General features: G+C 35.4%; 1 long non-coding RNA gene across 1 annotated transcript in view; it reads left to right on the top strand.

Annotated features, from left to right (window-relative positions):
* The first annotated feature begins 9,416 nt into the window (after positions 1-9,416).
* Positions 9,417-25,765, top strand: part of LOC104524916 (uncharacterized) — a 19,449-nt gene continuing 3,100 nt past the window's right edge. Inside the window, exons 1-2 of the long non-coding RNA XR_728012.1 lie at positions 9,417-9,499; positions 24,851-24,909. This is a non-coding gene — a long non-coding RNA (uncharacterized LOC104524916). The remainder of the gene's footprint in view (positions 9,500-24,850; positions 24,910-25,765) is intronic.

Here is a 25,765-nt window from a genome sequence, read left to right as displayed (position 1 = left end):
AATCATTAATTTGAGTTTGGACACATTTTAATGTAGGCTCAAGATAAAGAAAACTGTGACCATTGCTGTCCTGTGCTTGGAGCCCATAGGGAAGTTTTCCAGAACTTACCTGTTACAGAAAGCTCTACACAGAGATAGATTGTCTCTGTTATCTGTCAGCTTTCTGGGATGCTTGTAATGCTGAATCTGGATACTTGATTTGGCCTTCTCTGCAGAAGTCACAACATATTGGGCTAGCAGCAATATCTGCACATTTTTACAGTCCAATATAACTAGTTTTCCCAGTCCACTGTTGCCAGTCTCACTTATGCATCTTTCTCAGCCCCAGGACTCATTCCTCCTTGGACTTTGCCATATTGTTAGTACCATGTTGAAGTTTTTGAAGCCACTAAATGACAGTTCCTTATCATTTTTTGTGAACATTATTTTTAACAGCTGTAGCATCAGGTTAGTTGATAAGAAAACTTCAGGCCTCTATGGCCAACCGGCTTTATAATCACTGTTCTAACCTCACTGTCCTGTTTAGTGTGATAAACTTTCTCTGAAGGCTGACACACCTCCTATTTTTATGTCCTCAACCACTCAAGTTAGGAGAAAGCCTGTATGTGTGAAAAGTCAGGAGTAAGCCTAGTATGACAGGTGAAGCATGGCTGGGATTATTTTTATAATACTTGGATAAGAGAAATCATACTAGGTGGTTGCTAGATTTATTGAAGCACTTGCAGATAGTTTCAGGAACACTGTTCTCTCAATTGGATGAGAATTTTTCTCTAATTGAACCAAATTGTGTCATAGATAAAAAAAAAATTAATATATTTTTAAGTTGATAATTTATTCCATTAAGATAAGAAATAGAAATTGTATTTAACTACTAGCTGGAAATTTTAACCTTTTCCATAAATTTCAATAAGAAGGAAATTAATAACTATGCCAGCAGTTCACTGCTCATTAATAGTGTCGATTCCTTAGCGAATGTTCAAAACACAGGTTAGAACATAACTTTTCAGTCTCAGTTACTGTCTAGTAACAGTCACTACTCTGCTTCTTCCTGTTGTCCTTGTCTTACCAGCTTCAAACCCTTGTGGCTTTTTCCAAATTAGTAACCCAGCAATGGGGCTGAAACTTTAAGATTAGATTTTTATTTGCTGCTACTTTCATTTTATAAAGGTAAATACTTTACAAATATTCTGTAAATATTTCAGTTCTATACTTTGTGTGAATATATTTGTGATGATGCTGTGTCAAGTCCTGTTTTGGCTGCTTAAATGTATTATATGCAAAGTGAGATTTATCTGAGTTCATAATCAGATTTTTAGACGTTAAGAATTTGACTTTAAACATGGATTTAAAACCCATTGTTGTGGCTGTGTGGAATGTCTGCACTGAAAAATAGAGCTTGTCAATCTAGCAAGTCACAGCCAAGATTTACTTCAAAACTACTTTGGAAAAGAAGCAGATCTAAATGGTCTTCCCTAGTGTGTGTGTGGGAAAGCTGTGGCAGAGCTTTAGTTCTGTTTCTGGTAATTTTATTGATGTTTTCTTGTGTTCAGACAAGAGTTATCTCGGTGGCAGATTTTTCTAATGCAGTGACCACATGTGTAATTTCTAGCAGTTAATGATTCAATTAGAATGCTTCAATGAGATTGCTTTGTATAATAAGAAATTGAATTAAGGTGGAATATCTACCAGTAAGAGACGTAGGGAGCCTTTCTAATGTTAAGTAAATTGTAACTTGAAAAGAACATTCTGAAATACTTCCAATTACATGCCAGGATTTTTTTAACTTAGATGCAGACTACTGAGAAGGATACAGAACAACTGAATGCAAAAAAGATACTGATAACACACTTCAAAAGCTACTCCTTAAAAATCTACATTTAGTTATTGCTTGATTCTGGAAGATCCTAAAGCTTAGCAATTACCAAGTTTTCCAAGCTTTATAGTTCCTGAAGCATACATTTCTGGTTATTTCCAGAAGTACATTGCTTTTACTGATGGACAAAGCAGTGCTTAACTTAATTCAGACTAAGCTTGTAATTCTCATATTAAGTCTATATTATGTGACTACACTTACACTACGTATACTGTAAGGTATATATATTATAGATGTAATAGTATAAGACTATGTTCATATTGTTTCCTATGAGAAAAGGGGAATACCCAGAAGACATGACCATAACGTGCTATCTAACAAGTTCTCACCCAAAGCAATGAGCAGATGATGTGATGCTATATGTCTCTTTGTAATTGAAAGCTTAGTATTTTTCCGATAGTGGAAGGCCCTTGGTTCGAATTCCTGCCACAAGTACTCGTATTCCCTTTGCATTTCTGGAGGTGATGTGCTGGCCACCAGGATACTGGCAGGTCCTAGCATACACAGTGTCAGGAGCAGTGGTTTCTGTCCTTTCTATTTTGCAAGAAGTCATTACAAATTTGTGGGAAGACTTAAGGGGAGTTTAACAAATAGTACTTGACTGGATGGCTAAGAACAATACCATTTCATGATCCAGTGATTATTATAAAATATGCATGCATGTATTAGTGAAAAGAAAGAATGCAAACTCTTACTATTTACAGATGAGAGCCCATTCAGCTGAATAATCTATAGCCTATTATTCAGTGCACCTTCTTAGAAAACTAGTGCAAATCTGTTTTGATCCCAAGCGTTGAGCCTGAATTCCCTCTCCTCATTGAGATCTTATTTAGTTCAGATTTTGAAAAACTGAAAATTAGGATTAATGTGGAAGCAATTTCCTGAAACTATTAATACAATGCTGATTTTGCATGGTGAACTGTTTTTAAAGTAGACTTTTTTCTCATTAACATTCATTTGCTCACTTGCTGTGCATGGTTGAAGAAGGAAAGATCTGTAGGAAAAAATAGCAGAAACTCTGTATAATATATAAAAAGTACCCAAACTTATTTGTAAATAAATGCTGCTTGGATTTGAGGTGGCAAAATATTAGGCAAAGTAGGAACTAGCCCAGATGACATAAGCCTTTGAAAATAATTTAAATTTTCACCGAATAGTGCTGAAGTATCATTTCAATGTCACTTTGCAAGAGTCACACCATGTTTTAATTTACCTTGGTCTTCTGAATATTGATAGCTTCCTAATAACATGCAACATTAATTTCAAATGTTTTTATTTTCTTACCCTGTTTTGAGTGTGAAGCTTTTTGTTTAGGTTCCTGGAAAAGGACTTGAGGTATCTTCATTCTCAAAGAACTAGAGAAATGATCTTTTGTTCATTCTGTCTCTGTTGCTTTCTGTGGATAATATTGTGGTTTCCACTTAGATAATACACTTTTTAAGAAATGTATTTACCAAGTTCTGGCTTTTCAGAACTGCTAAGACTAAAGTCAGGGTGAATTCAGCTAAGAATTATGGAAAGCAAGTTCATAATATCAAATTATTTCTTGGCTTTTTTTTTTTTTGCCAAATACAGTGTTCCTTTTCATGCTAAATAGGACAAGGAAGAAGAAATAAATGTAAAAAAATTGTCAATTTAAGCCCCTCAATTAATTTTTCTATTGTTTAATTTTGAATCTTTTATGTTTACCTTCTCTGGTGTTTTCAGGATGAGATGGAGAGAGAATGGAAATTTTTTTCATTTTCTCAGGAACTTGGGTGACTTTGGCTGTGGAAACACTGGAATGGTTTGGAGGAAAGGCCTTCTAAGTTGACCATTTTCTCACTTGGTATTATTGAATGAGCATGAGTTGTCCTCCTGATTCTGACACTGCTCCCTGCTGTCGTATGTAGAGAGAATTATTTTGGCCTGATAGCAACGTGGTTTATATGTTACTGCCTGTATTCATTAGCTCTTTTTTTTTTTTTTTGGAGGTACATGAAAGACAATCCACTAGTACATCTCTCATTCCAGGAATATCTTATTTGTTCTGGTTGAATATGCACTAGGTTATTTCTAGACAAAAACAGATGAAAATCTCCAAAATAGGAGCTTACAGTCTGTGCATGTTTGCTGCTAATGTCCTTAATGTTATTGCTCAGACTTCAGATGATAGAAGCTACCCGTATTTGTTTTGGTTGCCCTGTATTCCCTGTTGATTAAATGACAAGGAGATGTTATTTCCACGTAACAAAATGGCTGTTCCTTCATTTTAAAATTCTAATTTGCAAAAAAAAAAAAAAAAACCCCAACAAACATGTTCTTTCTCCTTCAAGTTAATCTCTGCATAAACAATTTTGTTAATGTCATAGTTTTAATCTAAAAGAGAGACATTCCTGCAGTATTCTGTGTACTGGTGTTAAGTATTAATTTCAGAGAATGATGAGGAAAAGAAACAACAACCTTTTAGTTGTAGTGATAATAGCCTTAATTTTTTCCCTTGGATGGATTTCCTTTGTTGGGAGAGCTGGAAAATTGATTTCTTATTGACTTCATTATTTTTTTCCCCAGCACTGCAAATGGCTTTTTTGTTAAAATTAAGTTTTTACCCTCTTCTTTCTTCCTATTTCTCTGTCTTGTTCTCTTAGAAACATTGTTAATTTCCCCTAATGAGGGCTCAAACACGAGTCTGTCATTGTCACTGCCAGGAGATTATAATTTAAAGTCACCATTCCCCATGAACAAGGGTATGTTTAGAATAATTATTAAAAAGAAACGCTGATGAGCAAGATTTAGCATGATGTATAATGGTTTGGGTAGTGCACAGGTTTTGGCAAAGATTGCTTTCATTACTTTTATCAGCTTTGACCTGTGATAGTAACTTACTATTTAGTATATTTGAAGGGTTCATATTTACATGTTGCCTTTGGTTCTTGTCCTGGTTTCGCTAGGATAGAGTTCTTCCTTCTCAGTAGCTACAGCAGCGCTGTGTTTTAGTTTCTTTGTGGGATTTGTTATGAGAACATTCATGACATACTGATGTTTTCAGTTGTTTCTGGAAGTCCAAGGACTTTGCTTTGCTAGTCTACAAATGCAAAGGACCGAGGAGTGGAATCACAGAATTACAGAATGTTAGGGATTGGAAGGGACCTCGAAAGATCATCTAATCCAATCCCCTAAGCATAGTAATTAGTAAAACCCAAGCTGGCATTTGGATATGCCAGTGAGATATTCCATATCATATAATGTCATATTTGATATATTAATGAGGGTTGACCAGAAAGCAAAGGATTCCTTTGAGGATTGCTGTTGCATCGGTTGGTGGGTGGTGAGCAATCACACTGTACTCATTTAAATATGTCACTATTACTGTTATTATCATTATTAGTTTATTTATTATTTTATTTCAATGATTAAATTATTTTTAACTCAACCCACGAGTTTTCTCACTTTCACTCTCCCAATTCTCTCACCTATTCTTTGGATATGGTGGGAGGAGTGAGTAGCTGTATTTGGCTGCTAGCCAAGTGAAACCACCACAGTTCTGTTAATGAAAAATTTCTGCACTTTGCACTGAACAATTACTGTTACCAGTGCTGCTCCTTGGATTTATATCAACTGCAGGTACTGTCATTGCACAACTACAGGCAGAAGCTCTGTTTAAGAGGAAATGTCATGTGATTGTGGCTTATAGTCTGGCTTAATAAACAAGTTACTAATAAAGTTTGGGTTTTTTACAGAGTAATTTCATATTATTTTCAGAAGATCTGTCTTGTAATTCTAACTGTTACTTTGAGGGAAGATTCTTAAGATTAAAATTAGCAGAAGTCAGGAGAATTGCTTTTGATACCTTCCTCCTTAATGTTTCAAATTTTGTGTAAAATACTTGTAGTTTAAGAGGACTTTAGCATTTTTTCAGCTCATCTTTTTCTACTTTTTTGTTGTAAGCAGAAACTACTTGCTGCCTTTTGATCAGACTAAATGGGATGAGAGGTAGTTTTCTAGGTTATCCTGAAAAGCACAGTAATGAATAACAGAAACAAAATGCTCCCATTCATGGAATGAGAAAATGATCTTGTTTGTGCTTTTGGTTTTTTTGAGTGGGAGAGGAAATGTGTTTTCATCACTAAACTCTTTCTGATTAGAGTACCTTTAGGAAGAGCTATTTATAGCCTTACCTAATTGGAGCAGAGAGGAAGTCCATTGTATTGCATGTGGTAGGAACACAAATGCTGTCATCCATGTGAAGAAGAATAATGGCTTTAAATACAAAAATGAATGCTTTTATAAATACCTGAAACATGCTGAAAAATCAGTGGGGGAAAAATGCAATTAAAACATTCTTATGAAGGTGTAATTCTTTCTTTATTATACAGAAATAAATCTATAGTGATCCTTGTCAGTGAATCTGTGATGTACTTTAGTACAGGATATCTATGCATATATGTTCTCTCCTGTCCATTTAAATTATATATGTGTAAAAATGACATTTATTTTTAAGATAGCATGATATTTTATAGTAATGAAATATGCCAGATGGTCAAGAATATTTTACCTAGATACTAAATAAAGTTAAAGAAAACACTTATTGAAGCCACAAGAGGTTTGTGTTTCAGACATTCAGAATGTAAAACCTGACTTGGCCAAACTTTTTTGTAACCTACTGAAAGGGAAAACTTTCAAATACTGTATGACTAAGAAAATACTGTGGCAGACCTAATTCAGGGAAAGCTCTGAAACGCGCTTCAGCTGTCCCTGCCTAATTGCTATTTCAAGGGAATAGTACATAGTAAACAAAAGTTCTGGCATTTGAATCTCTTATCTCTTAGCAAAAAAGCCATTGAGAGCAGCTCTTTAAACCTATCCTATTTTTGCAGTATGTAGCACATGAAGTTTATCTTGGTTTTAATGTTAATTTTTGTTCTTATAAATGTAAATACAGAAATAAAAAGGAAGAATTGATCTATTTAAGCAGATTATTATAATCGCAACAGCACAGGTTGATCTTTGTAATGCTAAGTGGCAAGAGTCCCACATATAAACTACAAATATTTCCATTCCAAGCTGTGAAGAGCCACCTTCAACAATATAATGCAAATATAAAGACATTGAGGTGCTGGAGCAGGTCCAAAGAAGGGCAGCAAAGCTGGTGAAGGGCCTGGAGAACAAGTCTGATGAGGAGCACCTGAGGGAGCTGGGGTTTAGCCTGCAGAAAAAGATGCTGAGGGGGGACCTTCTTGCTATCTACAACTACCAGAAAAGAGGGTGTATAGAGGTGGGAGCTGGTCTCTTCTCCCAGGTAACAAATGATAAAACAAGCGGAAATGACCTCAAGTTGTCCTAGGGGAGGTTTAGATTGGATATTAAGAAAAAACTTCTTCATTGAAAAGGTTAGTAAGCACTGTAACAGGCTGCCCAGGGAGGTGGTGTTATCCCCTTCCCTGGCGGTGTTTAAAAGAGGAGTAGACAAGGTGCTTAGTGACATGGTGTAGAGGTGGAATTGGTAGTGTTGGGTTTATGGTGGGCTTGGTGACTTTAAAGGTCTTTTCCAACTACTACAATTCTATTCCATGATTCTCTTCTATTTTATGATCGTATTAAGGGTCTTCGTATTTCAAACTGACTTTGTTCCCATGTCTTCAAGAAGTCATAGATACACCATAACTTCAGAGTAGTCTTCCCCTTTTCTTTCATGATCAATTTTTTTTGCCAAATGTCATGTAAATGCTCTGGAACAAAGCAAATAAGTTGGCTCAGATAGTTTCTGCTGTTGATCAATGCCTGTATTGTTAACAAATGTCTGTGTATCACATCAATAATAAAGTCCTTGTTAGTAATAACTGCCAGGATGCAATGGTTTTGTGGGTTTAGTGTGTGGCTTATAAAAAAAAAAATCCATATCAGATGGGCAAAGAAAATGCTAAGACTCTATTTTAAGTTTGTTTTGAGACAGTGAATTACTGAAAGAGAAAACAATGCATTTCCTCTTCAAGTGGAACTATTTATCCATGGATCTCTTTGCAACAGACAATTGAAAGAATCCTCATTTCTTCTTCCAGACCTATGAATAGGCTGTCACTCATCTGTGTCTGTAATTATTCATAGATAGCCTTCTACTAATCACTGGGAGACAATAGTGTTCACTGATTCAGTGGTGGTGAAGCAGTATTGGTGTGCAGATTGCTGGTTTTCCATATAAGCAATTTCAGATGACTGGAAAAATGCTAAAAACTCAGTTGTTTTGTTTTTTTTTCCTTTGAACTAATTAGCAAATTCAGTTTTGTAACAGTTATTTTGAGGATATAATTGGATTCTGCTAGAGAAAACTTTCCTTAAAATGTTTAGAAAGCTGTCAGACTTCAGTTATTGGGGGTTTTCTAAGGTTAGACAATCCATCATTTGTCATCTCTGCCTAATTGATGCTGCTAGTTGGTTTTGTTTTGTCATCACTGAAAGATTTTTAAAAGTTGCTTTTCCTGGGAAAGTTTCTTCTTTCATGAGACCAGGGTTTGATACACACTTATTCAGAAAACACCATATGTAAGATGATGACTGATTTTAATTTCTCTGAGTCCCTGTACCTTCAAAGTCTTTTCTCATTAGGTCATTCTCATCTGGCAAAACTGAACAAGATACCTCTAAATATCTGTTGAGGTCTTTGTATTTGGATAGGATTTGGATATTAGGATTTCCTAGCAATCACTACAAAGGAAGTGACATTTCTACTTTTCACGTGTTTAGCTCAGTTAGGCTTATTGTTGGATGAAACAATAAATTGGTGACAGTTCTTTGGATTTCCATAGTTCATCCTCTCTGGGGAAAATACAGCATCATTGTCACTTGTTTTTATCTTAAACTGCTGTATGGCTCGTAGCTGGAGTTACTGTTTTGTTTGAATTTGTATTTAGATCCAGTGCTCTTTGGGAAAGAGGGTTACTGCAATGTATGCTTAAATAATGTGGATATTGTGAGAGGAGTAAGAAATCCTTACTTTAAGTTTTGCAATGGTTGCTAAATTCCTACAAGTTGAAGAGTATACAGAGGGCATTCAAAGAAGCCAAACTGACATTCTTACTAGTGTTATCACTAGGGAATTTATTTCCTGTCTGTAGTCTATGTAGAATATTGAATTCATTGTCCAGAAGTCAGCTAAGTCAGTTGCACAATACTTTTTCAGATGTTTTGATTCCTAACTGAGGTGCACCCCAGAGATTTATTGAAGATTAGCTCACTCATCTAAAATTTGAGTACATAGAGACATGAAACATTTGTGCTGTCTTGTGTAAGCTAGTGTTAACTAAAAAAAAAAATCTTTTTGAAGCACACTGCCAATAGTTGAAAATACCTCTTAAAGTAATTATTCTTGGATGTGTATGGACTCCTAAATGGAAGTCTCTAATATCATTAAGATTTTGCCATTTCATAGTGTACATATGTCATATATGCATTTCAGGAGTGTTGTCTTTCAATTTATCACTAGATTAGTACTTTTTATCACTAGGTTACTACTTTGTTTCTGGAATATGCTTTCAGTTAATATTACCTTTCTTTTATATCCTTTCAGGATTATGATGATGGTTATGGAACTGCTTATGATGAACAAAGCTATGATTCCTATGATAACAGCTATAGCACTCAAGCACAAAGGTACGTCTCCAGATCTGCTGTAACTACATTTGAAATATTCTACAGTTGGAAAGTTTTGCTTAAAGATTCTTTCAATTTCATCTTAAACAGCAAAACTGTGATAAGAGGTTTATTATAAATAACCACAGGTGTTATTTGTCTTTACTCAGTGAAGTTACTGAGTGGTTGAAAACAAACAGAAATGAGAACTTGAAACAAAGTTTTAATGATGCCAAATCATAAATCAGAAAGTTTTCTCAAGTTCAGGAAATTCGGGAAAATTTAACTTAGATTCATTTTGGGAGGGAGGCAAGGCCTGAGAGGGGAGAAGAGAAAAAAACTTTATAAAGTATTACATCATCTGAAACACCTGATTGCATTTTCTTACTTCTTAAACATGGTTATACTCCAGTATTTTCTTTATTTGACTGTTTAAAAAAAAAAAAAAAAAGGGCAGGCTTTAGTTTGTTTTACTCCTTTGTGGAATTCTTAGTAACAAATTTGAATCTCTTGCCATTTGTGTTCCTCTCCTCTGCTTTATTCCAAACAGTATTTTTAAGCACTTCTGACTTATTTTCTTGAAATTTTGCTCTCTTCAAAGGAGTTTCTATTAGAAACTCCATGAATTACAAGAAATACTAATATGTCCCAACAATGGGAAAAATGCTATGAGGTACAAACTACTTGTATTAGGTGGTGGTTTGAACTTCATGGCAAATATGACATGATGCACTGTTTAGCAGCTTGGCTATTCATCCCCACTATTAGGTAGTGCTAGTGTGCATGTCTGGATAGGGAACCTCTGTGCACCTTTTACTGAGCTGTAATTTATTCTCACTCTTTCGCAGACCAAGCATTCATGGTTTGATCAGTAGTAGATTTTATCATGTCATTGAGAATTTCTCAAAAATTTATGGCAATAAAGTTCAAATGGTTGGAACAAGAACGTTGTGAAAATGGTAAAATAAGAAGCTCTAGTTCTGCATTACTGCTTTGGCTATTTGGGGTGATTGGAGCTTCAAACCTTACCCAGTTGGATGATGATGAGAGTGGGAAGGGGAGATACTGGTGGATATTGCGCTGTTGATAAATACATACTGCTCAGACTGTTTTACTTTGTGCAAAATTAAGACTTTTACAATGTAGCTTTATCTGAAATAGCACAGAACTGTTCACAGCAAGTTGAGAACAAAGCTGTTTACACCTGACATCTGCTTTGCTGTAGTGTTGAAACACCTAACAAATTTTGTTGTATAAATGGATATTTTTATGTGCCAAATAACTTAGTGTGAAAAAGCTTAGTGGAATATTCAAGTGTCATTGGTGTTGAGTACTAACAGAATGAAAGAACCTTTGTGTCTGATACGTGGCTACTACAGAGTCCTGTAAGATACTGAAAATTGATTAAAATGTGACTTAAGAAAGCAGCAGTGTAGGACCTCCAAAATTTGAGGCTCTTTGGAATGTTGCATTTAAAGAGCAGCTGCTGGTAATTAAATTAAAAAAAAAAAACAACAAAAACAAAAAAACAACCCCAAATAGTCCTCAACTTTTAAATTGGTAATTCTGTTCTGTTTTACTGCTTCTAGTGTTGGTAAATGGGTTTATGGCACACAAACATTTGGACTTCATTACAAAGTAATTTGCCTGAGCCAAACCTAAACATTACTTAGGTTTGATATTTATTTTTTCCATGTTAAGAAGGTTTTCACTAAGATTTTTTTTCCTTTGAACTAAAATTGGCAAAAAGCAAATCTCCCAAGAAATTAAATTGCTCTTGGAAAGGACTAATACATATAATATTCTTAGGTATAATATGTACACATCCTTAGCACAGTCTGGAAGGAGACACTTCATAAAATAATTGCTCTACTTTGTATTTTACCTATAAGTTCACAATATATATACTGTTAGATTTTGTAGAATTCATTATCTTCTGAGTGATTACTTTACCTTTTCCCCTAATTTTATCAAGTGCTACATGGTAAAAGAAAACAAGAAGTGATTCACTTGTACATTTCTCACAGGGTATTGACACTCACTTTCTGGCTTGGCAAAAAGATTTGTAGGGCTGTATTGGCAGGCAAAAAGTAATAACTATAAACAGCCATCTGAGCTACCTCGAACAGCATTCCTATCTGTAATCTGAATATCATAGCCCATATTGCAAAGTGTCATTTTATTTCCACTAAGGTACTTATCATGTTTAGGTGCATTACAATGTCTTTACTATGAAGGAAATTAGGTAAAAGTGTATTGTTTTCATAGTTTAGCCTTATATCATTCTTGATATTTTGCCCTCATAAAGCATGGAAAGAAAATACATTTACACATAGAGAGTATTCACATGTTTAAAATGCCTTATTTAGTGTCTAGCATGTGTAAATAACTTTTCTTCTTTCCTTTTATAAGTTGAAAGTAGTAATCTTAAACAATAGTATTTCTAGTATGTCTTCTGATTTTAACTTCTATAGAAGATTGTGATATTAATGATACTGTGTATTAAAGAGGAAGTTTGAGAAAGAGCTATTAACCTGCTTTTACCAGGGGGTTGGACTAGATGATCTCCTGAGGTCCCTTCCAACCCCTACGATTCTGAAGATGGGTTTGCTCATTAAATTATTTGCAGTAGTTTTTAGTATATGTGCCCTCTTCCTGCACATCATCTAAACTCGGTTAATGTTCACAAGTGTACATTGTGTGTACGATGTACAAGTGTGATACAGTGGAGACATTAAATATCTGGTTTTAATTTTCTGTTTATTTTAGTGATTCCTCTGTTAAAGATAGAAGCTTGCAATAGAATTGGAAATTGCTGTAGAAATTTTGTAAATGTATAAGATGATGTTGCATGACAGCACATCTTTGTGTGCAGGAGTACATTATCCAAACTGAACCATTCAGCACAACTCGCCTTTATTGTTTTTAATTTTGACATTTCTAGTGTATTTCCCAAAAATGGCCAAATCTGAGATGGACTGGGATGGATGATATGTTCAGATATGAAGAATAGCATACTGTGTATTTGTGTGTGAGACTTTGCATGCCTCTGCAAACAGTTTTTCCTTTCTATAATCTAACTGCTTCCTGGTACCAAGTCATGTGCGTTTGAAAGTTTAATGGCATTTTATTTGACATTGTGTGAGACTGTGTCCTTGCTTGTGCTTGGCAATCTGAAGCTTTAGTTAAAACCTGTCAACAGTGCTAATAGAGAGAAACATCAGAGGTTTCTCTAAGTTCTCATCTATCTTAATGCCTTGTAATCCTATAAAAAATTGTTTTCCTTTAAAACATTTTCTTATCCACAGTTTTTTGTTCACGCAACAGAGCCCCAAATAGTGCTTCAGGATGTCTTTTAACAGAATTAATTTTTATGGTCAAAAAGACTTAAAAATATCCCTTGGAGCTGTACTGAGCTTGACTGGGTATCTTAATTGAATTTTAGAAGAAATGTGACTGAAGTATACGTATAGCTTTTCTGCAGAGGATTGTTAGATGATATTTTTACTAGTATAAACCAGATTTTATAAACTGAACTGGGGTGTTCAGTATTGTCATAAAAAACCAAAACACTCTAAAATTAATTTAACAAAATATCTCTCACTTTCTGAAAATCAAAGACTAGCAAATGCTTAAAGCAGCTGAGACAGTTTTACCTTAGTGTAAAGCATAATAAATGCTGTCAAAAATCTATGATCATTTATGGTTGATACTTAATGCCTAGGTAAGGAGAGCAGCAAGACTAGACTGAATATTAGTCATGCAGGGCAGATTCACCTGATGTAGTCATGATTTGTGTGTGTATATATATATATATATATATACGTGTGTGTGTGTATATGTATTTAACATGTGCAGTTAATGCCAAAACTTTTTTGGGATCTTATGGTGGAACGTGAGTTACAAGTTTGAAACACCACGTTTGTGTGACTGTCAGTGCTGATATTTTTCTTATGTCAGATGCATGTAGATTTATCAGCTCCCCTCACCACTGCAGATGTATGCTTACTTCTACAACCTACTTGACTCTTAAAAGATTTCCCTAAACCTGTCTAGAACTGTAATCTTTTACTTGGATTTATTGCAAAAAGTGGAGAGTGTTTTAATGGCCTGATGTTAATGCTAGACAAATTTTATGAAAATTCAGACGAGAAGAATATTGTGGAGGAAGCAGGAGCATTAGTTGAGTCTTCATTTAAATTTGTAGATTGGTTGAAACATTTTCAGCATGAGGAAAAATTCTGTTTATGTTAAAATCTCTGAAATACATTTCAAATTGAGCAAAAGTGCTTTTGTCCCTTAGTGGCTCCATACATGATCTGCACAAGTGTTTGCGAAGACAATAATAGGGCAAAGGGAAATGGATGCTAATAAATCAATTGGTGCTGTCAGTTCACTGTTTAATGTTCTCTAGAATACATAAGATTTATCACTGAGGAATTGTAGAATAATGGTAGTGTATGGAAACAAAGTCCACCAGGGAGATGTACTACATCATTTGGATTTAGCGCTGCCATCTGCTTAATAGCATTGAGATGACTACAGAGGTACTTATGATCAACCATTCATAGCAGTGACAGATGCTGCAGAGAGTTAACATGCCAGAGAATGAGGTTTGTTGCTAAAATTCAGATTATGTGAAAAGGTTGCTGAGAAAGGGGGCTGGGTTTGTTACCTCTCCAACAGCATGAAAGGTTTACTGTGTGCTTTTAAGTTTACTATTGAGAGAAAAGAGCTAACACAATTACTGTATTACAAAAAAATGTGGAGAACCCCATCTGTCTGCTTCATGGCACTCAGAAGTTTCAAATAACTTCTTTAGGCTTGTCTGCTGGCATTTAAAACTGCAAACTTCTTTTCCTAGGGGGGAAAAAAAAGCTTTTGTCTAGCTTCATTTTTTTTATTTACAACAGATCAACAGTCTCATCTATAAAAGGAATAGTTTGTATAACTTAGTATAAATATTGTATAACTATATAACTATTTGCATAAATATTTGTATAACTATGCCTGTGACAGTCTAGGGGCCAGAATAAGTCATTCATGTAGTAACATCATTGTATGTTTAATTATAACTTATAATTTTAAAACTGTTGTAACTCTTCAGTCAGGGTGATTTCACCTTCACTCCATTGCAGAATTTAATCTAAATGCTGATATAAAAAGGAAAAGATTAGACTTAAGGTAACTGGCTTTGTCTAGTTTTCTGCAATATTTCCTGGTTTCCATATTTGCCTATTAATGCTATAGATTTCTCTCAGCAACAACCATTGTGCCATTGGTTTAAACATAGTGTTTCTCAGTTTCTGCTCTTGTATATCTAACAGTAATTGCTGTAATTTCAAATCATACCAAAATGTGATACATTCAAATACCTGCAAGTTACCTGTAAGCCTTGGAGCCATCTGGTCAAGCTGGTCTGAGTTGAGGGAACTGGCGGATTCTCTTTAGTATATCTATGTTTATACTCTAGTTTACTCTGTTTATTGATTAATGTGTTGGGAAGTGAGAAGTACATGCTGCAAGTTTATTTTAAATCATTTATCTAAAAGCATGAAAAGAACTGCCCATGTGGTAGTTCCTAAGCATGTTAAAAACCCAGTGTTATCAATGCCATGTGGTGAGGCCTTTTACTTTACTGTCGGTTTCAACAGTGACTGACTCAAGACATAAAATTTCTTTAAAGTAGGAAAGACTACGCACAAAGACCCCATGGTTTGAAAGGTTTGAGGAATTTTGTGTTTCATAGCTTGTGGCAGTTAATTAAGAACCAAGTAACTGGATATCAGGTTGAAAAGAACATTTAAAAAAAAAAAAAATCTTGAAATCTGGCAGTGGCCGTTGTTCAACTGATGCTTAAATAATACAACTAAATTGGTTTGCTAAAATCCTTCAAATCTCTGAATCCCTGATTTTGTGCCACTCCAGAGGCAGCTTAGTTTTTGAGAGAAGCTGATTGCTAGTATGTAGCTTTTGGCAAGACCCTTCCCGTTTTCCACCAGGATCTCAAATTTTCAGCTGTATTCTGAAACTCTGCTTAGTAGTCGTACAAAAAGAAAACAACATTACTGTTATAAGAGGAGAATTTTCATAGAGAGCTGAGTGTATGGATTTGAAATTGGCTTATGGAGATGTTGCTATTGGTATTTGAAAGTTAATTGCTAACATTTTGTTTGTGATGCTCAATGTTTTAAATTTACATTGTTAAGTTTGTCAGCAATCACACATTTCCAGGGTGTATAAATATGCATTATATGCAAAACAGTGTCTGTTACTGTAGCTTTTCAAGATGTAATTCTCAGGATTTTAATGCTTGTAGCTGTTTGTATTTCATGCTCTGACTTATAAATCAAATCAATCCATGGCAGTTTGATTTCTGGGGATGGTGTAAATGGCTAGTATTTAGCTATTGTTGCTTATGAACACCTGGTATGTATGAGCTTATTGGAGGTTATAACTCTGTGCAAATAAAGCCTCAAAAACATCAGCATAAACAAGTTAATGTATCTTTTAACTGAAAATCTCTGCCATGTGGTTTCCTGCTTGATTTTTACACTCCTATTATTGGAAGAGATTATTTTCTGCAGTTTTTCAGATCTAGTTTTTCAGGTTTAGATAAATCGTTCTTCTTTTTTGTTTCCTGTTAAAGTGTGACAAGATAAAATATTCACAAGTGCCTCAATAGCACAGATAATTTTATTCGTGAGTCTAGCATACATGCTTTAATTTTTTTAAATTGTTTCACTGAAATCTGGTCTAAAACCTCAGCAAACAGGAATTCAAGTGTCATGGTGAGAACTTATCTTTAAAGGAAAAATTAACACAAGGACATCACATGCTGCACTCATAAAATAGGAAAAGGCTTTTAGAATCCTTGTCATGTTGACATTAATAGATTACTTCAGTATTTAAGAAATATTAGGATTATTTTTAATTTATACTGATTATACTTAGTAAAATGCTTTTGAGTTACAAAAAATTTTGGTTTTCTTCTATTAAGCTTAACTATGACTATGCCTCAGTGTTTATAAAACAAGTGAAAATGTGTTTAAAAATAAATTCAGACCTGTTGGAGAAAATTTGCAGGTGTTATAGTAGTACAAAAAGTAGTAATATGGAACTTTAAATATTTGAGGAATCAAAAAAAGGAAACTATTTCCTAGAACTAGATTATTCATTTTGCATGATTAGTTTAATTTTACTTAGGTGTTTGTACAGCATCTTAAACTGGGTGCTTGAATTACTACAATATAATTACAAGTATTTGGTGGGATTTAGGTTATTATCCTTGACTGGTTACACAGGTGAAAACATGGGAAATGAATAGGTCAGGTAAGATCTTTTAAGAAGTCCTTAATAGAAAGAAAAACTTGCTAATGTTGAATAATTTTGAAATATTAAATGCTATATTGTAGTTATTAATGGTAACTTGTGGAATTACTCATAGTTTAAAAAATATTTTAATTATATGAGGGCCCCCAATGTTTTGGGGTTTTTGTTTTTTAAAAAGGTACTTTAAGCCTCTGATAGAAGTAACAAAGTCTGAGCAGGATGCTGCAGCAGTGCTGCTAGATATATTGTCTTTGGAGACAGAACTTGGATAATCAGGCTTCCAAATCTAACAAATTAGTTATTATTAGTTTAGAAATAACTTTTTGAATGTCTTCATAATAAACTTTCTACTGATTTCATTAAGAGAGATCACAATAATGAAGAGACTGCGTAGTCTCTCTATGACTAGAGAAAGGACAGCAACATAAATTCACACCTGCAGTAGACAGTGAAGAATATATATAGGGGAGATTTATTTCCCCAGTGTAGGGTGGAGAAGGAACTTTACTGGAAACTCACAATTTCTTGGAAGCCGGTATCTATTAGTTGAATGAGAGGCATATGAAATCAGGCTTCATCAGTTCAGAACATATTTCTGTCACAGAAAACACTTTTGTGGATGAAGATTTGACACTACTTTGCTGACTGACAGTCAACATATTATGTCTGCTTACTAGCAGTAATTGAAAATTGCAGGGTTTTGGGGGGTTTTTTTTAGACTACGCTGTAGTATTTAGTTGCTTTCAAGGGAAGAAAAATCTCACTTCTTGCCATTGAAATATCTGTTTAATTGGACAACGTTGGAAAAGGGAGATGGTTGCAGGGAAACTTAAAAATGGTCTTATTTCTTTTCATCATATTTTGTTTTGAAAGAAATACTGGGAGCTGTAAACTGTACTTTTAAGCACTATTTTGGCATCATTCTATTGACAGACAATGAAAAATACAGTTTAGTAACATCAAAATTTGAGATTTATCATGCTGTAATTGTCAGCTGTAATGTGCTTGGAATATATATATGTTGATTGAAAATGGAGCCCACATAAGCTCAGCAAACAAGTCTTAGCAGTTAAGTGGATTGAATTATCTTTGAAACAAGAGGAAGAGATCTGCCTTACTCTACTTGGAGAGGCAACTCAAACCCTGCTTTTGTAAGGAGCATTAGAGAAGCACTGAAAAGATTGTAAATGTGGTAATACATACATAAAGATCTTTCAAATGCTTATGATACCTTGTTGAGGTTCAACAAGACCAAGTGGCAGGTCCTGCACTTGGGTCAAAACAACCCCATGCAACGTTATAGGCTTGGGGAAGAGTAGGTGGAAAACTGTCTGGAAGAAAAGGACCTGGGGGGGGGTATTGATCAAATGCCAGCTGAATGAGCCAGCAGTGTGCCCGGGTGGCCAAGATGACCAACAGCATCCTGGCCTGGATCAGAACCAGTGTGGCCAGTAGGACCAGGGAAGTCATCCTTCCCCTGTACTCAGCATTGGTGAAGCTGCACTTTGAATACTGTGTCCAGTTCTGGCCCCCCATTACAAGAAGGGCATTGAGGCACTGGAGTGTTTCCAGAGAAGGGCAACGAAGCTGGTGAAGGGACTGGAGAAGGAGTCTTATGTGGAGCAGCTGAGGGAACTGAGGTTGTTTAGCATGGAGAAGAGGAGGCTGAGAGGAGACCTTATCACTATCTACAACTACCTGAAAGGAGGGTGTAGGGAGGCAGGTGTGTGTCTTTTCTCCCAGATAACTAGCGCCAGAACAAGAGGGAATGGCCTTAAGTTGTGCCAAGGGAGGTACAGATTGGATATCAGGAAATACTTCTTCACTGAAAGGGTCATCAGGCACTGGAACAGGCTGCCTGGGGAGGTGGTTGAGTCACCATCCCTGGAGGTATTTAAAAGATGGGTAGATGGGGTGCTCGCAGATATGGTTTAGTAGTGGACAGGTATGGTTGGACTCGATCTCAAAGGTCTTTTCCAACCAAGCGATTCTATGATTCTGCAACCCTGAAAACAGTTAAATATAATCACTTTAACCAAATACATTCCTTTATGGCACTTTTATTATTTTTGAATTATATAAAACTGTGACGGAATAATATTTTTTTCTGTCAAATGCTCTTTAGTGTCAACTGATGAGTAAGGATACCAAATTTATAGGAAATGATGAAAGTTGTACTGTTTGTTCAGTAAATTAGAAAGACAAGGAGGTATAATGTATATCTTACTGAGTAGTATTTCTGATGGCAGAACGATGACATACTGTCTGAAGTTTTTGCGGATGGTGATGTATTAAAGGCAGTGTTGGCTTGTTCTCCAATCTGTGAGAAGTAATGTCTTGTATCTCTGACATCATCTTATGCAGGACTCAAGAGGGATAACCAAGAATTAAATGGAGTAATACCCATAATTCTTTCCAGTATTGCAATGGATAGTCTAAAGATTTTGACTGATATCTGTTTCTTCATTATTATCTGCTGCTTCCACTCCTGAGTAGTCTTGTCTACTTGGAAGGAAAGAGAATAAAACACATCCTTTACCAGTGTTAATGTTCATGTTGGTTCACATCTGTGTTCCCTGTTTAGCAGTTGGAACATATTACGTACACACTTGGCTAGTTGAAGACTTCCAGTTGAGTTTCCTCTGACAGCAGTCTGGTACACTTCCCCCAAACTACTTTGCAAACCAGACAAATGTGTTGCTGTGATGACTGGGGCTTGGTTCTAATTCACAGGCCAGACTAAAATGCTGATATTTAGGCAGCCTGAGTTTTTAGTTTTTCTGTTGGTGCTTTCTTGTTTGATGTAGTGAAATTTTGACATTTTAATTATAGTTTTTCATGTTTAGGAGTGCATTGTTGCTGTATTCTACTCATAGTTTAAAGGTAAAGCTATAGCTTTCTGCTGCTGTTCCAAAGAAACCGTATTTGTACTGTGTGCTTCAGTCACCTCTGCTACTGCAATTTGCCTTTCCCATTTTGAGGGATGGGGCATGAGAGTGGAGAGAGCAGGATGAGGGGGAATACTGAATGAGTTTATAGATAGCAGTAACTGGACACTTCAGGTCATAAAACTGCTACCTTTAGGGACATCTGTATAGTACTGTGCCTGGTAGGTAGAACCGCAGTGCACATCCCTCTGAGGGCAGTTCACTATTTTTTTTTTAGAGGTGAAATTTATTACAACTTCTGCCATAAAAATTAATTTCTAAATAGTGATAGCTAAGGGAATCCTTGAGGGGGCACTCCAGTTATCTTTTAAGATTATAGGTAATAGATTTGCTATTTATATTACCCATATGAGAGTACAATGGGATATAATTTAAGGAAGATTGCATCATTTTTTTCTGTATTTTATAAAGCTTTCACATATAGGTCTCAGTTGCTTTCTGAAATCATTCTGTTTTACAGACATAAACTGAGATGCAGGGGTGTAGCAAAGAAATGTCTTAGAAGTGGCAGAACTGGGCATTAAATAAAAATCTATCTGTAACATACAAGAAAAGTGTCTCCTCTTGATATCCTGGTTTTATGCTGTCCTACTGTTGGCTGGGTTACAGAATATGGTGTTTTAGTGGTCCACGGAAGCATTAAGAACAGTCACTCAACTGTGAGAAGCTTCACTAGAGTGATTATTGTCCTGACAATAACATTTGATACATTCTTCTTGCTGGTTATTATTGACAGATGTTTTTGATATCAGAAGCAGCTGAGTTTGAAGATCTGGTAGGAATGATAGAAAGAGGCTTGTCCTTGTGGGAAAGTTCTGTTCAGATGTGATTGTATAAGTCAGGGTCTATCATATAAGACCTCTTGCTAGAGAGATCCTCATTTGTTCTTTCTACTTTACTGTTCTGTGCAACATCTGTGTAGAACGACAAAGGTGATGCTTGTGGAGCTACTTTTAGCACAAAAGGAAACCTCCATGTTTGGAAAGGTTTTTTGGTCACTTTCTGAAACTGCCCTGGCTTTTGTCTAAAGGAATCAGTCCCAAAGTTACTTGTGATACCAATGTGCAAAAGAAAAAGCAGACTTTCTTCTGTTTTCCGTAGTAAACATTACAAGAAGCTGAACTGGTTGCAAAGGCTGTTCTTCATCACTGAAAATGAAGATTCAGTTCAGTCAGTGGTTAAACCTGGTAACCAGGTTTGTCAGTGCTTAAGTCTGGGCTTTTCCATTAAACTGGAAACTTCCAAATAGAGATTTTTTTTTACTCTCCCTTTAGCAATCAGGCTCCCTGCCATACTACTTTTGTTTCAAACAGAAATGGCATAATGATAATTCTAAAAGATGCATGTATCAAATTGAAAGGGCTATGGCAATCACATTAATCACAATATATGTTGACTACCTTTATGCAGTTTTTTGGAAATACTATAGAACACTTACACTATGTGTTGACATGCCTGTTCTAGGATTGTCCCAAAAATAGCCTAATGACCTATTCTGATATCTTCATGTGTGTTAGATTGAAACTCTACTATTCTGTTGATATCAGTCCCAAGAGAATATCCTGCCTCTAGACAGAATAAGCTTATAGTTAATATAGTGTAAAAAGTAGGAGTTTAAGACTTAACCATCATGTCAAGAGCAGTTACTGCTATTTGGGTTTTTAATAAAGATTGTTTCCTTCTATTATTGATCATGATACCTTCAGAAACAATCAGCTTAGCAGAAAAACCTGAGAAATTCAGGTCATATTCCATAAGACCTTTGAAGGCTTATGTTGAATACCTCTAAATTAAAGTATTTTAAGACACTTCTCACAGCACACTGATTCTAGAAAAATGGTAGGAAGTTTCCCAGTCCTCTGTTTTACTAGATAAAAAAGCTGCTCTAAGGCTTTACTTCATCAGTGATGCAGTGCTGGAGTATGAGGTTGCTGCTCTTCTCTATCTCAGGCTGTTTATGGAACAGAGAAAATGGGCACTTCCCCCTGGCTTTATGTAAACTACTTAAGCCTCACTTCACACTTCCTCTAAGCATTGTAGGATTAATGCCCAGTGCTCAGCAATTAGAATTGACATACTTCTTAATTTTCTTGTTCTTTGCTAATCCGTCCATACCATTAGGTGGTTCCAAGTTCTTATGTTGACGTGAAAAATCAAAGCATTTTTTCTTTGCCATCTCTATTTTTCTCTTGTCAGCCCCAAGACATTGTGCTGGAATGGGAATACAGAAGTTGATAAATATGAGGAGATAAAAGGAAGGGTTCTATATGTACAAAAGATCTGACTCATAACTGATACTCCAGTGTTGACTGCACTTGTGCTGTTCACTTGATGGTTAGGAAGATGCTTGAAAACTCAGCTGACTATACCATGTAATGCAATTATCAATCTACAAAGTAGACACCTGGAAAAGTAAGGAAAAGTTAGGAAAATGGAAGAAAATTGGCTAAAGAAGACATTTCACATCTGAAAACATAGGAACTCGAAGCAGGCTCCAGGTTTAGTCTTGCTGGGTTAAAAAGGAAAGAATCCATAGCGTGTTTTTCCTTTGTTCTGAAAGAATGGAGGCACATGAAGTAAAGAAGAAAATGATCTTTTTTATTATTTTTGTTCTCCTTTCTCTGAGACAAAATGAAAGAAATAGAAAGAAAATGGCTTCCCTTGCAGAAAAAAAATCTATTAAATGGAAATAGAGTTTGAATAGTCTTCAGTCAGAATAAGATGCCAGAGAACTTATATTAAAGTATAAATGTCAAGGATACTTTTAAAACAAAAAATGGCATCACACCTTCTGTCCAGAGGAAGAATTATTTCATATAGCTACTTAATTTGTCACAAGAGAATTGACATCAACTGTATCAGTTAAGGAGTTCAAATGTACAATTTAGAAGTTTGGTATTGCATGTTCCTTTGAGTAGGTTTCCTTTTAGCAGGTGATTGTTTTGAAAAAAAAAAAAAAAAATACAGTTCTGTGTATAAAGTTACAGCTTACAGTTCTGTAATTCTTCTAAAAAAAACCCCTCTTATCTTTGACCTTGTTTGTGAACTCCAAGGGCTAGTCAGACTCTCTTGTTTCACCTCTTTTACAATGAAACAAAACAAAACAAAAAAATCTTTAAGTTCTTCATTATGAGGGTGGTGGATCATTGGAACAGGTTGCCCAGAGAGGTAGCAGAGGCCCTGTCCCTGGAGATATTCAAGGTCAGGCTTGATGGGGGTTCTGAGCAACCTGCTCTAGTAAAGATGTCCCTGCTCACTGCCGGGGAGTTGGACTAGATGACCTTTGAAGGTCCCTTTCACACCAATATATTCTATGATTCTATGATATACCTTCAGTATAAGTAAAAGATTTTTCTCCTTTCTGATATGTATTTGTTTTGCAGTTTGCATGCTGTAAAATGAGTCATTTTTTTGTTTAATAGATATTTTAGATCTATGAAGCAAAGCCCTGCAAAAATCATTCTGACAGGACTGACAGATATGGGGATAGGGCTCAGCTGCTATTGGCTTTCAAATTTGATGACAGCCTTAAATAAATAATCAAGTACTATGTGGAAGGGTAGTGGATGTCAATTTTAAGTTGGTTGTCAGAATAAAGACTGTTTTATCGCTGCTGCAGGGCAAAATTATGGTATTTCTTATGCTTCAAACTTTGTTCTTGTTACTTTGAGATCCTCATCACATGGATGATAAACCACAGATATTTAGGTTGTATAAAAATACGTTTTTGTGGGTCTTCATAGTGCATTCTGGTTGTTTTTGTTTAGGAAGCCTTATACTAGTAATAACAAATACTCATGCACACTTTAGATATGTATTTGCACACACTAGAACTGTATTATTTCAGGGCTGGATTATTTTGTGAGATTTAAAACTTTTTAATTTAAAAAAAACAACCGCCCCTCCCCCCCCAACCCCCCAAAAACTAAAACAACCCAAACAACAAATTACTGTCTTGTACCAGTTGATTGTGATGTGTTATTTGTTTTATATAAATGCTTTGCCTGCTAATTCATGCTAAGGCTATAAATTACTTTTTCTCTCTGGTTTTTAGTTTGTTAGCAATCAATCTAACATTAGAAACATTTTGTCAATATTAGTAATTACTTGCTAGTGATTATATGTTAGTGATTTCCTTCTCCCTCAGAAGGTAATGACTTGGTGGCATCAATTTGCAGAGTATTTTCCAAATATTGTCAGCCCTAGGTCTGGCTGTGGTTAGAAAGAAACAATTAAGAGACTTGCTGTTGATGTCTTACAAACATGTCTAATAGACTTTTGTTCTATCAACTACAGAAAAAGACTGTATATATAGCTATTTTTACATTAAATATGAAAGCATAATAGAAAAGTAATATGTAATAAGACTTTTTCCTTTTTCTGAGTTTCCTCTCAGTGATCTTAATACAAATAGAAATGCCATTTTGAAATGGAAGACTGTCTTAGGCCATGGCTATAGTATTCATATGTACTTTTGAATCCTAATGACTGCAGATTTCTGCTTTTAATTTAGTTCCTATTGTCATTTCTTGTCTGCCTATTAAAATGATAGCACTTACATATGTGCACATTTGTCTTGTTTTGAAGACATTGGAACTTGTACATGTAGAGCAACTGTATAACCCTCTGATCAGAGAGTTGCTTGTCCTTTATTGCATTTTTAATCAATGAATTCAAAGATGCAAAGGCAAAATACTAGACAACAGTAGGTAACAAAATTTATATGACAGATGAATTGGTTTGGTACTTACACCTCTTACTCTTCTTTCATTGGCACTTATAAGATCTTCAACATTCCCAACTATAATTTTAAATAGAAAATCCCCGCATCCATGTTTACACTGTGGACCCAGGGGCTTGGTGATGGAAAAGTGTCCTAAATGAAAGTAAATATGGTTTGTTTTCTCTAATTAATAAACAAACAGGACCTAAGTTGTCACTGTCACATAGATGCTTACCCTTCTTACCGTAGGGCATGTCTATATCCTTCAAACTTTTTTCTTTTCAAAGGTAGAATGTGGACTGATAAGCATTGCTTCTTAAAATGTAACTGCTTTCTTGTTCTTATTCCTATTTTCCTCCTCCTGTACAGTGGAGCAGATTACTATGACTATGGCCACGGACTGAGTGAAGAAACGTACGACTCTTATGGTGAGTAGCTTTATGAGCTGAATGACTGCTGTAGTAGACTGTTGAAAAAACTGTAATGAAAGAAGAATTTCCATAGGGCAGTGAGTTCTGCAGTGCATAACAGCTGTTCAGGGATCCCTGTGCTCTGAGATCTTCATGTGGTTATTGAGGATCACCTACTGATGGAGGTTTCTGTGGTCTGTTAGCTAACATATAAAACTAAAATCAAAGAAATAAAAAATAAGATCTAAGTCACGCTGCAAGTATCCTTTTCATGTCACATTCAATGAGATTTAAGGAAAAAAATGGGAGTGTAGGACCTTTTCTCTGGAGCTGTTTGTAGCTGAAAGCAAATGCTTTTAGTGTGGCACAGCTGTTGTTGAAATGTGGTACAAGGTGAGAATATGCTGAATCAGGGCCTAATTGAGTGCATTTTAGACTTGTATGGGCTTTTTTGTATTAGTTCATTTTCATGCATCAGTCTTGTGAAATCAAGCAGGGAGTCATTATGTAAAGGTTATGAAAGTACTTTGGGTAGCTAATAGACGTGAGGGCAGTGGGTTACTCATATGGAGACAAAACAATGCGTAATGAAGCAAAAAAACATATGCCAGTGGTAAAGATCACTAAAGCTAGAAGTGTGGTAGTAAAAGGTTTAATTAAAAAAATCTGTTATGGATTAGAAGCATTAAGGATGTTAAAAGGCACCTTTGCTTAAGGGATAAATGTTAAATCTCTGGCTAGAGATCAGAGAAATATAATCTCGATCACTCAGATCTCAAACATTTGAGGATTGTTGATAACTAGTGTATAAGAATTGTAATTCTGGGTAATGGATGCTTCAGTGATTTTAGAGCTCTACTTAAAATTTTCCACG

Source organism: Antrostomus carolinensis, unplaced genomic scaffold, assembly GCF_000700745.2.
Source record: "Antrostomus carolinensis isolate BGI_N321 unplaced genomic scaffold, ASM70074v2 scaffold515, whole genome shotgun sequence".
In the NCBI taxonomy this organism is placed as follows: domain Eukaryota; kingdom Metazoa; phylum Chordata; class Aves; order Caprimulgiformes; family Caprimulgidae; genus Antrostomus; species Antrostomus carolinensis.
The sequence above is the reverse complement of the archived record's forward strand: the minus strand, read 5'-3'. Positions and strand labels throughout refer to the sequence as shown.